Source organism: Etheostoma cragini, chromosome 1, assembly GCF_013103735.1.
Source record: "Etheostoma cragini isolate CJK2018 chromosome 1, CSU_Ecrag_1.0, whole genome shotgun sequence".
NCBI classification, from domain to species: domain Eukaryota; kingdom Metazoa; phylum Chordata; class Actinopteri; order Perciformes; family Percidae; genus Etheostoma; species Etheostoma cragini.
In genome coordinates this window covers 29,997,595-30,013,726 of record NC_048407.1, presented here as the reverse complement: position 1 = coordinate 30,013,726, position 16,132 = coordinate 29,997,595, and the positions used below count along the sequence as shown (strand labels likewise).

At 43.4% G+C, this 16,132-nt stretch overlaps 1 protein-coding gene and 1 long non-coding RNA gene across 4 annotated transcripts in view; both read right to left on the bottom strand.

The window, feature by feature from the left end:
- The window catches only part of LOC117945719, a 20,064-nt gene extending 6,913 nt beyond the window's left edge, over positions 1-13,151 (bottom strand). Inside the window, exons 1-2 of the long non-coding RNA XR_004656875.1 lie at positions 13,141-13,151; positions 6,075-6,085 (exon numbers count right to left, since the gene is read on the bottom strand). This is a non-coding gene — a long non-coding RNA (uncharacterized LOC117945719). The remainder of the gene's footprint in view (positions 1-6,074; positions 6,086-13,140) is intronic.
- lrp4 (low density lipoprotein receptor-related protein 4) overlaps positions 1-16,132 on the bottom strand; it is a 117,549-nt gene that overhangs the window by 84,198 nt on the left and 17,219 nt on the right. The window lies entirely within an intron of this gene.

Here is a 16,132-nt window from a genome sequence, read left to right as displayed (position 1 = left end):
CTTGATTTTTTATTTCACAACAATGTATATATTTAAGTAATGACTAAAGGTCCCCTGAATTAGTTTTTAGAGTGTGCTCAGTAAATTTGCAGCTCTCCAACTCATTTTAGGAGGCAAAGCAAAACTCCCACTGAACATGCTTTTTCAATTTTCGGCTATGTGTGTGTAGGATGTAGAGGTGCAGCTTAACTTAGGCTAATTATAGTCTGTTTCTGGTTAAGTTGCCATGGTAAACATGTTCTATTTTCTGTGTACCATGGATGTAAAAATATAAAACTCTGACAGTACATTTGCCGTGTATATAGAGTAGAAACAAAAAAACAATGTGTTTATGCAAACAAAAAAAACTAAATGATGTACACAGGTTGAGATTTGGGTAATGTGTCTCTGAAACAAGGCAGTCACCTGAGCATCAGTCCAACCTCTTGCTGCCAGAGCGTTTTACAGCACCGCAGCTCGGGTCGACTCCAGGGGAGAAATTAAAACATGACAGAAAACTTTTCACACGTCCGCAAGTAGAGATGACAGCAGCCCACTCCGCCGCTTTAATAAACCTGCTGTTTAAAGAGACAGCAGAAATATTTGCTCTGTCAGCCTGAGGCATTTAAAGCCTTCAGATCACGTTGGGACAGCCGATGCAGTTATGTCTCCCCTCTGGCTGGAGAATAAGTACGCAACAGTGTTATGACAACTGTTAATGGATCATCAACAGTATGAGGAGGCGGAGGCGCAACCTTTATAAAAGTTCAATTTGTTGATGCTTCATCGAAATCCAAACATTATCCCATCTGAGTTAATATCCCCCACTTTGAGCTGCAATAAACGCTACAACAATCAAGTGTGAGTGTGTGTGTGTGTTTTCAGTCCCAAGACATTGTGTATTCTTTAATATCTGCCCGGGATGATGCGAGTGGTATCCTGTTTTAGACCCTCATAAAGGGAAAATCAGGATGTAACTCAATAAACGTTAATTTGGCCCAAGGCATTTCGGAATATGAAGACATCAATCTAAATGCTACCACCCCCCACATGTCAGCTTGTGACAGCAGATGAAGTCATCAGCCAAAAGAGAACGAGTGTAATGAAGGAAGAGAAGAGAGCAGAACGGATTGAGGAGGATTGGAACGAAGGCATTTTAAAAGTTAAATCCAGTTTATTAGAATTTAAGTCATGTTTTCGTAGATCTTGCCAGCATTTCTATTGGCAATAATAACATGGTACTAAGGTAATTGCTGTGAAAAAAATAGGTCCAATAGGGCAAGAAACATAAGCAGTCAGGCACTCATACAGATTTTAAACAAATCCCCAATTTAGAAAATGTTATTCAAAGAGAAAATAAAGACGGACTGACGAAGACAAACTATTGCCCAAACTGTCTGAAAACTGGGATATATTCCAACTGTGAGCAACTGAACCTGTGCACCCATTCAATTCTCCTGTGAAAGAAAAGGCGGGATTACTGTATGACAAGTTAGGGACCCCAGGACCCCGGACTTATTTGGAACCCCAGGTCATAATGCTGCAATTCATTTTTATTTTCTACAAATTACACACCAAAAGTAAAAACCAAGAGTTAGATGTGGCTGTGGTCCGGGTTGCACAGTCAGTGGATTTCTAAGGTGAAATCAATATTTAGGTTTTCATTAATATTTTTAGTTACCCTCAAGTACATGCACTTTTAAAACCAAGACACATTTTTGTAAGGATCTCTTTAGCTAGTGAGGAATGTTGAATAAGATAAGTACTAATGCATTATAGAATAAAAAAAGGAATCAAATCTGGATGGTGGGGCTTTAATGACTTCACGAAACAATTGCAAAAAAGAAGTTCTTCATCCAAAACAAAATATTTTGATACAAATAACGTCCAGCTGCAAAATCATATTCTGTCCCATTTTCATGCAGGAGGGAAAATAAAGGTCATTCTTCAGCATATTATTGTTGACAACGCATCAACACTGAGCACGACATGACCGTCTTTCATTCAGAAAAGAATGTGTTTCTGGTTCAGCCATAACAAACGGTGCCGGGAGACCGTCTGCCTTCGGACAAATCGAATGACAGCGTAATATTTCACTGTTGAAGAAAATCGCTCTCCTGACACACACGCCTCAATTATCTGTTCCGCTGTGTCCCCTCCGCACCTCCGTCTTGCTGTCCTAAATCTTTGCCTCTCTTTATTTATGCCTAAGATCTCTCCTTCCCATCCTCTCTCTCCCTTCTCCCTATTTCTTCTTCTTCTCTTGCTCGGCTGGCTGTCCATCCCTGAAGCTGACAGCTCTTCCCCTTGGCTAGTGTGATGTTAAGATCACCCCTGTCTGTTTCCAGACAGCCTTGATTAAAAGAATGGACCTGTCTGGGACACACAGACACACACAGGGGCAAAGGGTTGTGGCCCAGACTGGGAGAAACAGACGAGGTGCTGCCTGAGGTCTGATCTGAGCCTGCTTGGGCCTGCCTGCCGGCGCAGTTACACAAGGGCTGCTGGGAACTGAGAACACACACACACACACACACACACACACACACACACACACACACACACTTTCACTCACAAACACACACTTCTTCCATGTTGCCATCAGTCAGGTAAACACGGCATGAGATTGATTTGATAAATAAAACTGTAATGATAGTTTCGGATTGGATGACAGTGTGCAGGGTTGCAAGGTTAATGGAAAAAAAAATCATAATTACACAGATTATGCTGCAAAATACTGTAATCAGGGTTATAAATTATGCTTGAGTTTCTGGAATCCAATTTATTTTAATGAACTTTGGTACCATCACATATTTAAAGCAACACCAAAGACTATTTTGTATCGTAAAATAATGCTTCCAAAAATCATTTCAGTGGTTCATCAACTCGTAACAGGGTGAACGGCGCTACTGCGTTTGCTTTGGGGCTCTCTATTGGCTGGAAAAAGGTTCTGGTAGCAGACCCGTAGTTCGAATGAGACAATTCCGCTTCCAACCTGGAGGGGGAGTGAAGAGGAAAAGTGCTTTGGTGTTGCTTTAAACAACTTTCAGTTAGCGTGGCGAGTTGAGAATCCTGTGGTTAACATAATTTTTCCAATGATGACCAAAGCCCTATTCAAACGGGATCAGAATTACCTGGTGACCTCCAGTCAGTTGTAATAGTTACGGCGGTTGTTTGTTAATCTCGTGTGAATCGGTCACATCTGTAATTTGTCAAGTAAACAATTTCTCCGCTAATGACCTACCATATTTCACCGAACACCGAGGTCCTGTGGTAATATTCGCTACATGCCTGCGATTTGGTCGCCTTTAATCCCTGTCGCATTGAGAGATATGGGATCACGGCGGGGGCTGCGGACGCAGCATTTCCTGACCAACCAAGTATCGATTAGTGCTTGACCGAAGACCTCGGTCCCAAAGTCAACGCGCTCCCCGCGGCTTCATCCGAGGGTTGACGGTGATGCTGTGTGTGTCTGGCCGTCCTCAGCAACATGGTTAGTCATAGCTTTTATTTGAACAATTCGATCCTCGATTGTTATTCTTTGAGGGGTGGAGTTGGTCACATGCTTGTTCCAATTTCTTGTTTTTTTCAGCGTTAAGTGAAGCTACATTAGGGCGCCGCTTACCGTGCTCCACAGCTGCAACACAACAAGCCCCAGGCCGCTAGAAATCCCTAAACTAGCGTTTGTTAACTTTTGGAACACATGGCCAATCCTACTCGCGCATTTAGGTGCCAAACTCTCTGTACAGTTATATCAGTAAAAGCAGGCTTCGCTTACCCCGTGCAAATGCGCTACACAAAACGCCGGTGTGTGTGTGTGTATGTGTGCGTGCAGGGTTAATTTCTAAAATCGCAGAAAGTCCCCAGATAATACTAATCCTGTGCGAATAGGGCTTAAGAGTGTTCTTTTTTTTAAATCACTGGCTAACATTCAACAGAGGTTCAAAGTTCATTCTTGACCATGGAGACAGCAGCAGGAAATACCACACTGATCTCATGAAACGGCGCATGTATGACACGCCAATTCATATGCCATTATTGGCGTGTTATCATGACTCATACTCGCTTTTTGACGTGTACATCAACGCAGTTTGGCCTCCACTGAGTTACATTAACTTGCAACGGCGTGTGAATTTAGCGAATAGTCGCGTGTCACGTTTCCTAAACTCGTTTTCTTCTTCTTTTCCTAAACCCAACCCCGTTCTTCTTTTCCTAACCTCAACTGTTGCTTTCTTCTTTTACTAAAGCCAACCCTGTTGTTCTTTTCCTAAACTCAACTGGTTCTTCTTTTCCTACACTCAACCATAGCGTTCTTCTCGCGATAACACGCCAAGTGGCATATATGTGTACATCGGCTGTATACAAAGTAGACATACACGCAGGTAGCTCAAAATTAAGTAAAGTAAAGTTGGCGTGTATATTTACAAAGTCATGATGCCGTGTTGGGAATGCAATCAAACTGCGACTTCCATTTGTTAGCTGTTCTGAAGCTCTCCATTATAGACTAAATCACTGTGACAGTGCTCTTAAACAACAATACCTTTATTGTAAACATTGTAATTGGGTATATAATCACATAATCTGCTGATTAGATCATCACACAGAATGTAACACCCTCACAATTTAAACATGTGTGTAAGCCCCCTCCGCTGATGGAGATCATGTGGTACGACTGAATCCTCCAGAAGAACTAAATGGATTTTGTGGTGAGATTGTTTTTGTCTACCAACATTCACACTAGGAGATATACCTTTATTTTACCAGGGTGGTAGGTGCTGTAAGATTTGATGGAAACTAGATTTTGATGACTTAAAATCTGAATTAAAAGAGACACAATCCAAACAATATCAAACCAGTTTAGTTTACATTCTGTTTCTTCTACTACAGTTTGTTTTGTTAGAGATTTTCACCCAAAAATAAATTGAAATATTTACTTGTCCTCACGGCAACACTTTTCCAAAAATCATTGCAGAATCTCTGAAGTCAAAAATGATTGATGATTCCAACACAAGGTATCTATGATTAATCACACAGGTCGGAGTAGATTCAATTGCAAATACAACATGGGCGATATAGAGGAGAAACAAGCCTCGCTCAGGCAGTGAAATCGGAGTTGGCTCAGGGAGCGATAATTGACTTTTCTCAGTATTCTCTGTTTCAAAATACACTTTCCTTCACCGCCCTCCCCCATCTTTCTGACTGGCTGTAATACATCTTTCTCCTGTGCTCCACCCTCCTGCTGCAGCATCTGAAGCTCTTCGCCTTCACATAGAACAGATGCAACCCACTTAAGAGATTAAAAAAAAAAGGAAGAAAGAAAACAAGAGGATAAATCCAGAAAGTTACAAACCATGGTGCTTCAGAAGAGAGGAGTGTGGAGGAGGAACGTTGGCAGCGACAGAGAAACAGCGCCACTGATGGAATATTCTATACTTTGATGAAAGAGGATCAGCGCGCAACTGAAGTCTTCTTATTCTTCTTCTGGTTTCTGTTCTAGCAGCCTCCCGACACCCACCCATCCCACAACCTACTTGTTTGTAAAGTAGAGGAGGTGAATGAAGCAAATAATTCTGTGTGTGTGTGTGATGTGTGTGTGTGGGGGGCTGTATGAGATTCAAAAGGAAGCCTTTCATGACTTAACGATGAGCTGGGAGATCATGTGTGTGGTGTAAGCAGGCATGGTGCATTCATTTGCAACAGCATCTGGGGGAGCTGAAGATTGGAGGAGGAAGGTGGTTATAAAGAGGAGAAGAGGAGGACGGGGACATATACAAACTTTCTTTCTGTCAAAGCCGACGGCATTTCCTCTTTGACGGGGTTTTTGCGGGGTTATTTTTAGTCAAGGCGGCTTTGAGGCGGAGAGGGACGGGCTTCAGCAGGATGCCAGCCTCAACGCTGTTTTTGTGACAGAGTTTTTCTTTTTGGCGTCTCATTCAATTGCCCCCCCCCCATCCCCCTTTTCCTCAGATACATTCTGTAGTAAAACAAAGCCGCTGAGACTCAGAGTGATGTTTAATGAACAACCTGCTGATCCTCATCAGACCTGCAGGCCAACACGCTGAAGCCTCTCCTCTCTCTCCTGTCAACAAGCTGACGACAAACAGAGCTCCTTTTGTGCGTCTAAAAGACGATTACGGACCTCCAGACAGGCCAGGGGAATACAACCTGCAATGATTAAAGGACCTTTTAGTAATCATTGCCTGCTTTGCATGGCAGAACACTCTGAAGTTGCCTGGAAGACTGGAAGTGGAGGTGGAGAAACTGAAGAGGAGCAACGGCCAGTGAAATGAGATGTGCTTGAGGCTCATTAAGAGAAGAATCCCTCACACACACACACACACACACACACACACACACACACACAAGATGTGGCCATCTCGGACCTGATGGCAAAATGCACACAGTCCATCACACACACACACACAGCTCTCATTAGCTTAACAAAACTGTCGGGTCGGTTGTTCTCGTCAAGCGAAAGACAGCCGGCCGTGTGATGTGCGGCACATTTCAGCTTTAAGATGAGGATTTAGATACACTCTCTCTCTTTCGTTTCATTTGCTTGCCTGACATCATGCTCCTGCACTTCTGATCCGATTAGAATATTTGAAGGTGCGCAGCGTCGCCACCGCGAGATTTAGGATTAATACCAGCTGACGATTCAGGTTGGGAAATATACATCAAGCAGTGGGCGTGAAATATTAGTAACACGAAGCAGAACAGTAGTTTCTTCGAGAAAGCAGGTGTGCCACCTCACATCAGGTAACAAACGTACGAAACAGGACTGAATTGTTGAGATCTGGGGATGCAATGACATCTCTACAATGACGTCAAAAAGATAAGGTTTTGCTCAAAACAGGGCGGGGCGATATGAAGAAAATCAGATAATGCAATGTTCTTGTCCTCAATGACGATATTGCGGCGATATTTGGTGGTGGTTGAGAATTGGGGCTCTAACAAGATATCTTCACAATGAGATTTAAGATAAATAATCTTCAGTAATGTAGATATTAGCACTAAGTGGGTGAAGGTAACAATAATAGAACAGCTAGAACAGTCTGGTAACACAGAAAATGACAAATCACTTTACTGTAATGCAGCCTTTAACCCAAGAAGAGACAACGCGGACAAAATCTGACACGAAATCTTGTCGTATATCATGATATCAATATAATAGCGATATGTTGCTCAACTGTAGTTCAAAACTACAAAAATAACTGCCAGGGATTTGTGCAAGATCACACGCACACACACACACACACACACGTTTAAGAAGTGTACCAGTATAATCTGGTTCGGATACCTAACCCGTGGAAGTAAATGAGGCTGAGGCCTTCTTGTCCTTCTGCTCACTTCTGCACTATGCTGGGAGCAATTAGCCACTTACTGCATTTGTGGTGGAACACGCATACAACTGACCAGGAAACACATGTTCTCTCTCTCATAATTCGTATTCACACACAATCTCTCTGTCCAACACACACACACACACACACACACAACTCATGTCTATCCCATTACAGGAGCCCCTCGGCCCAGCTTGCAGGCTGAAAAGCCCAATTTGTTTATTCCTGTGGGGATTATGGTGAGGAGGAGAGGGGGTTGAAATGCATCTAACAGAGCGCATGGGGCCCCGCTCTCAAAGCTCTTTAATTACTGCTCCTCCTCGCCCCCCAACACCCCCCAACACCCTGCAACACCACTGCCTCCCGGAACTCAGCCACAATGAACTTGAGCTGGAGTTAACCGCACGGCCACTCTCAGGGTGTGTGTGTGTGTGTGTGTGTGTGTGTGTGTGTGTGTGTGATACAGACAGAAAGCGAGGGAGAAAGAGATCACTAGCAAACCTTCCATCCCCCATAGTACTTTCTTCCTCCTCCTGTCAAGGCATTCCAACCTCACGGGAGGCCAACACGGAGCAGTGAAGTGGAACTAAACCAACAACATCCCATCCGACCAATGCCAACACTTTGCCGACCTGTGTTTAGAGTGATAAGAAGTTGGTGCATTTAGACCCACATTTGTGCTGTGTCCAAAGATGTAGCGGGAACAGAAGCTCTAGCAAGGGTGCCCATAAAAGACTTGAACCTTGCTAAACCTTTGCGGCAACCCTTGCTGGCCTGTGTTGCAAATAACTAGGGCTGCACAATATCAGGAAAATATCTAATTAAGATTGTTTTGGCTGATATTGCCCCCCCCCCTCTCTCTCCCCAGAAAGGAGGAAGTAAGGGCATGCAGGGAGAGAATCTCTGAGATTGATTAAAGGCAAAGAGGAAAAATTGAGTCTCACATGAAACAGAGAAGCAGCTAGAGATGAGTCTATTCACACTTGTTAAAGCACAACTTTCAAAAAGGCTTTCTCCTCACACACACACACACACACACACACACACACACACACACACACACACACACACACACTCCTCTACTCTTAAAGGCACTCTGTCAGGATGAAAGCACTTTTCCTCTATAAAAAGACTCCCAGACCCAAACATCTCTGAGCCCAGCAAAGAAAGAGGCTAACCAGTCGACTTTATACTTGCTGGCAAACTATTTTGACTTTGATAAAGAGTCAAGTATCTGAAACAAGGACTTCTACTAAAAGGCACAAGCACAAGTGACATGTCCCAGGCTATCCGGATAAAAACAGGCCGGCTTTACTTGGCCCCTCAGACCCAACCATCAAGAGAAGCCTTAATTCCCATAAGGCATCAGTGTGCTTCAAATTAAGTGCTTGTCATACACCTGAAACCCTACGCCTAAACACTTTTCTGATCTCCGAATTCAGGAGCTTTTTCAAACTTTCTTACAATGCATAACTTTAAGTGAGAAAGTATGGTGAATTTTAACTTCTTTGTGAGGCTTTTTTATTATCTCTCACACATTGGGTACATATAACAACATGAAAGAGTAGAGGCTGGCCAAAAGAATGCACCATTATCCACTAGTCATTGTGTCTTATGGCCTTTTCCCCACGCCCTCAAGTGTGGCCATTAAGAACAGGTATGCACAATTTTGCTATTAGATGTGACTGGACAAGTCCTTTTTGAGCCTACCTGGAAACATCTCCTAAGCTTTGTCTTCTCTATTTGAATAACGCCTGTACATTGGTCTCAACCATAATGTCATCTCCCATCTCAAAGATTTATCGCACCCTGGCCTCACTACACTTGTTTCTAAGAGTTAGTATAGATTTAAAGACGTTCTTCACATTAAAGCCTACATTGATGTGCCCTGGTAATATTACGGATGTGTCAGTGTGATGCTCAGCTCCAAAGGTATCCAAACCTTTGCACTCCCTGCATGGAAAAGTCAGTCTCTTAAAGCCTTTCTATGATACCATCTTGTACTCTTATTTCAACTGATGTTGCACTGCCTTAACCTTTAAAAACATTGTAAGTCTCCTTTGTCTTTTTGTATTACATGTCTTGATTGTCCTTTTCTCTGGTTCAGGATCTGATATTGTACCCATATTGCAAAAGAACTACTTTTCCTCTTATTATTATTCCTCGAGTTATGTTCTTCATACATGCATTATTATTGTTATTTTATTGCCTGTGGAACATGTTCTAACGTTTTGACATCCACTGGGACTATTGCTAAACCCCAAAAATGCTACTGTGTAAGTTCATAAGGCTGCTAGGGTTGTGAAACCCCCAAACAGTGGTTCCCATCTACCTCTGCCTAGACTCCCAGTCTGCTTTTCATGATGAAGGAATGAAAACAGGTGGGCCTGTGGCTCCAGACGCATGGACACGCATGTAATCGTCATGACAGAGGGATTTTGATCTGGTGCAAACAATCTCACAACAGGACATAGGAAATTTCCTGACATCATGCTGGACAACTGTCTCGCTCTCTCTCTCTCCACACATGTCCAAGTATGTACATAAATGTCTGGTTTTATTTGTGTGTTCCCTCACTTTAACCTCTAAGGAGAGCCAAGACCCAAAGTTGAGGACAACGGGGAAAATAAACAGCTACAAAACACATCCATCAACACTGTATCATTACTTTATCATCCAGTCCTGGTGGAAATATCCAGAGACCCATCATCATCATCATGTTCTTCCACTAACTTCTCTCCATCCAGCTGAGGGCTCAGGCAGCTTTAAGCACAGTTAAGTGAGCTGCCAGTGATATTGTGTAATCCGGTTTGTTGCTAAAGCTCAGCTTCCCCTCACCTAATCTACTCATAAGGGTTTGCCTTGATAACCGGTTTCCTTCCACTCTTTCGGTTGGCTTGTAGACAGTGGACCTTTAACCTCATTTGCTATTCTATTCAGTCAAAGTTCCTCTTTTCAGGGCCCTTGTTCACTTACTCCTTGCACCTCAGTCTGTCGTCGAGAGACCAGTTTAACACCATTGGTTGTGTTTTTTCTCATGTACGTGTGGTGGCCGCCAGCTCTGGCATGTCTCATCCAGACGTCGGAGATAGGATACTACCTCTTTTTTATTTGCCTCTTAAGTTACAAGACAGATGATTGTTTAAGCAGAGCTCTGCTCCAGCTAAGCCTGCTATACATCTGGGCTGATTTAGAATGCAAAGACAGCTTCCTGGACAGGAGAGACGCTGCAGAGATGAGTTTTGATGGGCGTGATGGTCTAGCCAGGGTTTTGCTGAAAGTCGTGTCAGATAAGAAAAGAAAGAAGCAAGGGAGTCAAAAGGCCATCACTCAGTAGGGTTACATGCACACCGCTATTCCACTATTCAAATATGACAATATTCTGAATTTGATAAAGTCACGTACACAGCATATTCTGGTTGGATATTCAGAATTAATTTCCGATTAAGACGTAGGAGATTCTGGTATTATTCAGGTTTTAGAGGTATTCTTTCAACATGTATACAGCGCATTAGGAACATACGTCTCAATCGAGGTTTATAACAAAGATTACGGCCTCTTGCCTGTTTACGCTTATGCTCAGCTCTGTGTGTTACTGTGGTTGCTGTACACAAACCGACCAGCTAACAGTTTGCAAGGATAATAGGGTGAAACACAGCTACACAATATCAAAGACTTGGACATCAACAGGTTTTTGGATATGCGCACACATCGCTACGCCGACCTTTTTAGGAGCTGGTTGACGGAATGAAAGAGGGAAGCTGTGTTCCCACGGTCCAACAAGTCCGCCGTCGCTGGTAAACAAACAAAAAAAAACGTGTATTTTGCATGGCTACATGTAAATAGGAATATTAGCGGAATTTTCCTTTTCGCCATGTAAAGCTTAGTCGGTATATCCTCTTTTTCGGAATAAGGGCAAACAACGGAATATGTGCACGTAAACGTAGCAATCGTTGCAGTCCATGCAAAAAATATATATTGTTAGGGTGTGTTATGCATCTCTCTGGGTATATGTTTTATGCAATTTTATATTTCAATAAATGTATCCTTGATACGGTAAATCTTCTGTAACTTAAAGATTTGAATTGAACACGTTTATTGATGTAACTATCTGGTCTGTCGAATCAAGTATGTAATCTAGGGCTGGACAATGTATCAATATTATATCGATATATGAGGCTAGATACTGTCTTCAACCATACAATATCGCCACTATTGAGATACAATAGAGGTATTTAGTGAAAAAAATTGGGATATTTGATTTTCTACATATCGCCCAGCTCTAATCTAATCCTATGAATTAAATACCAGAAAAAATAAATCACATTGATTAAAAAAAGCATCACATTTATGGTAAAATCTAATATTACCGTTCAGAGCCACCTTGGTAAATATACACAGGAGTGTGGCAAAAACAAAACAGATTTCTATTGTTTCACAGTATTTACAGTTATATCTACGGACTACGGACGTTTGAGCAGCCTGCTATGGTTGTGTGCATGTGTTAGCTCCATGTAGCAGGCTAGGCAATCAGGACATTGGCAGAGCTGGTCGACATTCTGAGAGGAGCTTTGTGATCAATAGGCCTGCCAAGCGGCATTAGTCCTCCGGGCCCACAGGGCCCGTCTCCGGACACAAGAGCAGAGGGACTTTAACTCTGATCTTATTTATGAGCACACAAAGGGCAGCACAAGGGGTCTTTTGGTGGGGCCTGTTCAAACAGAAGGCCTATGCGGATGGGTCTTTGAGGGGGCTGGGTCGCATTGACTCTGGGGAAGAGAGAGCGGCTGACAGGTCAGTCTTAAAGCCCTAAAAAATGGGGCCGGGATCAGGGGGTATGAAGGGAGGGGAGCGTGAGGGAGCCTCAGCCTTCTCCCTCTGCTCCCCAGAGACGAGTAGGGCTTAGGGACAATATGTCTGCGCTGTGGAGCTAAGGGGAGCCAAGAGAGAGCGCAGGCTAGGGGGAAGTTAAGGCTGGGAGGCAGGTGGGTGGGGCGCACGGGGCAGCCGATCTAGAAAAAGGGCCTCCACCTTGTACCAGCTGTCGCACAGTCCCGCACAAGTATGCATTGCACATCTCAAACACTCAGGCCTCTGCCCCTACATGCAGGGAAACGCTGCTAAATCAAGGAGCAATCCAGCCCCCCTCTCCAGGCTGGCAGGGCAGCCACTGCTTTGGGGGATGAAGGGCAAAGGATCAAAGCCCTCAGGAGAGGAACACAACAGTTTCATCCAGCTGGACGCTTCCCTCCTGTCACCTCAATGAGGGGGTTCTGACCAGGGAGTCATTTTGAAGGGGGGTGGCGTTCTGTATCATAAACCTCAAATCAGCAGGGAACATGGTTGTATAGCATGTGTGCGTATGTGGGAGGGGGTTGGCTAAAGTCAGACGTGACACTGTGTGAGCAAAAGCGCAGATCTGTCACGGCTGTCGTTGTTGCTTAGCAATGAGGCGAATAGAAGACGATAGTGAAGAAAGTAGTAAGCAAAAGAAAAGCTAGTACAGTGGGGAGATAGATTATAGAAGAGGAGAGAAAACCATGAAAGAGATCAATAAATGAACAAGTGGAGCTGGTGCATTGTTTTCTCTCATCTCTGCATGCTAGAAATACCATGTTCATATACTTTCATGCACGTGCCACGCACATCTGTGCATGTGTTTTTGTGTGAGCTGACCATGACAGGTTTCTGAATTCATCAAGCAACAAAGTAAGTTGCCCAGTCATTTAATTTATGGCTGCCTCAACCCAACCGTGACCCTTCACCCCATGTCCACTGACCTGGAAGTTACGTCCATTGGGGGCAGCCATTTCCTGACTCTATAAAAGGAGGCAGCGGAACTGAAGGAGACTGAGGTTGAAATGGAGGGGCAGAATCATTAACTACCAGCACAATGACCAGAACTGTGTCCGAGTCCAACCCAGCGTTTTGGAGAGGTCAACCTCTAAAGATCTGAGAACCCCACATGCAGCAGCACACTGAGCTTACACAGCTGAGGGGAAAAACAGGCCTCTGACAGGACTACAGGCAGCGGCAAAGAAAGTCTATAAAACAGCTGGCTGCTCTCACAAACAACAAAGGAAGAAACTGCCAGGGGCACTCTTTAGTTTTCCGACAAGTAAAAATCAGAGCCAAATTGGATGAGGCGCTGCTGTGAGAAGTGTGTATGATAATTCTGTTGTATCAGATGTCCAAGTCTGAACAAATACAGAAAACATGTTGGATACATATAAAGGTCTTGATACTCAGCTACCATTAGCAAAGTGTTTCCCCGCCCCCTGCCTTCCACTCACTGTGCCTCAGCCATAAGTCTTCACAGCTCCAAGGCTCAACGTCCAGCCTCAGAGAACATGAGGTAAGGCTAGACTGGAGACAGAGGCTCTTGTCTCGACAAGGCAGTTTGGCGCGCTGGTCCTGGCTTGAAACAGATTTGGAACTTGACGTCAGTTTATGCAGCGATCTCTGGCACAGTCAAGGTTGCATCAAGGACCAGACAGCTACTTGACTGAGGAAGAAAGAATCTGGCAAACCTCCAGTCTTCTACAAACTGCTCCTAAAATCTGAGCCTCATTCAATTCAGTCTGGCATGGCAGATAACATTCATGCTACTCTATCAGTGGGGCTGTCCCAATGTCCCTTTAAGGGTCATACACAAAGGAATGGTGTTTGGAAATAGTTCAGATAAGCCTTTGGCAAAGTCAACAATGTGATACAGAGATGGGTGTGTGTGATGGATAAGGAAGTAATGAAGTGGCTGGGTGGGAGACCAGCAAAGAGGAGAGAGACAGAGTAAGTGAATAGGATTTTAGATTATTGAGTGAGGCAAGGATTACTTATCCCCTTTCTTCATCTTTCATTTTACTCATCCCTTTTGGGGTTTGAGGTCCATCGTCTCTCTACAGCAGCCACTACTTAACAGTCTGGCCATCACTGAGATGCAGATGTAAAGATGGATTTAAAGATTATTTTTCTGGGCATTTTCTGCCTTTATTTTGATAGAACAGCAGAAGACATGAAAGGGGAGAGAGAGGGGGGAAAGCATGCAGCAAAGAGCCGCAGGTCGGAGATGAAACAGGGCCCGTTGTTTCGAGGAATAATCCTCTATATGTGGGCACCCGCTCTACCAACTGAGCTATCCAGGCACCCGTAAAGGTGGATTTAGACGCTACCGCAACGGAGCCTATACACTTAGCCTTTGAAGTACGCTGTGGGGTACGCCAGAGCTGACTTGTTTCAAAACCTGCATGCCGGGCTATAGCAGTTATCATCTGTAAACTGTGTGATCTTTGTTTGGTCAGCTAGACAGTAGGGGTGGGAATCTCTGAGCACCTCGTGATTTGATTTAGAAGCCAACCATTCGATTCTAAACCGATTATCGATGCAAAAAAAAATTTAAAATTGACAATGCGTGATATTAAAAAATACACATATAAATCTGAGTTTGTTAGAATTTGACATATACCGTATTTGTCACACACTAAGATTGTTATATCAGCAGGTTGAATCTGACATTGAATTATAAATCAATTTCTATGTCAAAGGCATGTTATGATGGGAGCGTCTCTATGTCGAGAGCCTCTCAGCAGACTGAATCTGTAAATGTGGAAGGTTCAGCTTCCTGTTGTAAAGCCCACACACCGAGATATAGATGCACATGTAGAGCCAAAAATGGGATGAGTATATTTAGCATCTCTTCCTTTTGATGTTCTCCCCCTCTCCTCCTCTCTCGTGCCATTGCTTTACGGATAAGGCGTGCTGCTCTCTCCCAGAGGAATGGAAATATCTGCAAGGACATTGTAAACAAGGCACCTCATAACACCGTTAAGTCGTCCATGACTCAGCGCTGGCACAGAGATTCTGAGCTGCTGTATGATAGTCTTCAGAAATAGAAAAATAATTTAAATACAGAATGTGAAGCAAAATCAATGATGTAGTAGCCTTCATGTGGAAATAAGTCCAATCAACCTTAGCAACAGTAAAACGTTTTAACAAGCGTCGCCTTGCTGCAGCGTGGTTTTTAGACCATCGTCTGAAAGATAAATAGTGTAAAAAGGTCAAACTTAGGCACTCAAAACACTAAAGCAGTGAGAGAAGTAAAGAAAGCATTGAAAGTAGTAAAGAAGTGTTGATGTGTGTGATGGGGCTAAAAACTGCAGCATCTCTAAAATTTTAACTTTTTCTTCACCTATTTGGTTCTCTTCCATACTGTTCACAAGCTTAAGATAGATCAGACAGCAACACAACAACAAGGCATGCTCCATTTTAAATAAGGGGGTGGGATTATGACTTTTGTGTCTTGACTTGAGGAAGCTTTGTTTTGCTCTTACCATGCTTTCATTGCAAACACCACTATTAGTATAGTGTTGTTATCTGAGAAAACATGAAAAGTAGAGGTGCGGCGAGGTCCCGTCTCGTGGGATGAAATTTCGGCGCACCTCTAACTTTCATGTATCCTCAGAGATGACGTTAAAACGTATTTCTTAATTGAGGTTTTCTTTAAAATTGTGTTAAATCTTCTCGTGTCTCGTCTTGTGAGCAGTGTGAGTGTCTCTGCACACCCCTTATAAAAAAAGCATTGCTGAATGTTCAGGCCCCTTCTCTGGGTGCTTACGAAATTGCTTCCAGCAAATTGAGAAAACCATAAACTTAACTAGTCGATGATGCATACTGAAGAATAAAATGCATACACATGAAGCCATAAATCACGATGCTTTGTCAAAGAATAAGCAGTTGAATGTTATTAAATGAAGTTTTATAACTGCAGCACATTATTACTTTAACCCTACCCAAGAACCAACGGGGAGACAATT